The sequence below is a fragment of the Lactuca virosa genome, chromosome 4 (genome assembly GCF_052849685.1).
Source record: "Lactuca virosa cultivar CGN04683 chromosome 4, Lactuca_virosa_CGN04683_v6, whole genome shotgun sequence".
Lineage (NCBI taxonomy): Eukaryota > Viridiplantae > Streptophyta > Magnoliopsida > Asterales > Asteraceae > Lactuca > Lactuca virosa.
The window spans coordinates 511391451-511393298 of NC_136429.1; positions in this window are offsets into that span (position 1 = coordinate 511391451).

Sequence of the window (1848 nt, forward strand, 5' to 3'; positions counted from 1 at the left end):
ATCCAACAGATTTATTTGGAAAATCTTTCAAAAACAACCCATCAAAATCCAAAGTTGTAAGAATCCAATCCAAACAAAAATCAAAACTAAGTATAAATGAAACATCACATGAAGTCTCAAACTGGTATCACCACTACTGACCAAAGACTATAACTACCCCAAAAGATCCCAACCTCACCAGGCCATCAAAATCAAGATACTTGTACCAATACAAAAGCCACAAGAACGGGTAAGAAACAACTGTCAGCATCAACACAATGAGTCAATCTCAAGCACATAAACATGGAAACAAAACATGCGTATACATCATGTCAAGTTGTGTAATCATATCAATCCAAGCATCAGACATCAATAAACATTAACATATACGTATATACATTAATCCGGACATTCTTTCATCGCAGTAATTATTTATTTATTTGCTTCGTTATAATTACTTTTAATGTCCCTCGCTAACTAGGGTCTATTTCATCGCTAAAACTCCCCAAGTAAAGACCACGTTCACAACTAACGTGACTTGGCGAACAAGTGCACCAAATGGGGTGCGACTCCCACCCGTTACACTATGCCTAGTTATCCACCTTCGCCACTACGATTTTGCATGTATGAGCACAATGCGTTGTCCTCCTATGGTGGTATCAGGTACCTCCACGAGCATACCTACACCTAAACGTGATGCTTGATCTGGCGTCTCCGAGTAGCCTACATCACTGCAGTCCAAATACACCAACGTGCACTCGGATTAACAACAAGCTCATGATGTGAGACCTCCATTCTGACGACGTGAGCCATGTATATTCAGAAATTATATAAATCCCTTTGCACTTACGATTTGAAAAGCTTTTGGAGAAAGGATATTCAGAGATACTCGAGATTGGATATTAGAAACCTACGGAAAACATACCTTGGAAGGAGAGGTCACTTAAGATTAAGAATTTGAATATTATAATTTTATATGTGGTTTGCATTAATCATGTCAATTACTTATGAACTTGTGTGTTTAATTCCAACTATGAGTAGCTAAACTAGTTACTTTCTTTTAGCTAGATGAAGCCTTAGAACTGTGGTTTAGTTTATTATTTTATGGATTTATAAAGTTTGATTTATGCTAGTGTTTGATTATTATTACCTAGCATGTTAAAGTTTGTAACTTTGTTGCTTAAATTCAAATTTAGTGTAGCTTAGTGACCATTAAATTACATGAACTTGTTTACCTAGTAGTTTAGTGTTCATTAAATTGCTAGAGCTAGGAGTGACTACATCTAGATTAAGTGATAAAAGTAACGCACTTAGTTGTGTTGGAGAACATAATTGTGTTTGCTTAATTGCCTTAGATAAATCTTACATAGCGCAATTATATTTAATAACTAATTTTGTGTTTGCTTGTGCATGACCATACTTAGTAGTACATGAATTTGTGAAAATATTAGTATATTGGACCAAGATTACTAATTACATAATAATTGGTAACCAACTTTATTAATCCATAAATAGTAACTAACCATAGGAAAAAGGTGGATTCGAAACTAAACGAAAATGTTTTTAGTATATTGAGTAAAACCATTTTTAGTTGAGTGGTTAAGTTTTTCTGAATTTAAAAAATCAGATAAAAACTCCTTTTTAACTATTGTTTATTTTTAGATTAATATTTTAGTAGTTATTTTAGTATACTAAATTCGTTCACTAAGTTCGATACCCAACTATCCGTGCTATACTATTTGTGATTAGGTCCACTACCTTAGACGTAATAGTTAGTTAATTAGTTGGTTAAAACTAAGATATAAAATTTACGCATCAGTTTGGTACAATAATTATGATCTAATGAACTCTTCGAAAGGGAAATAAAGC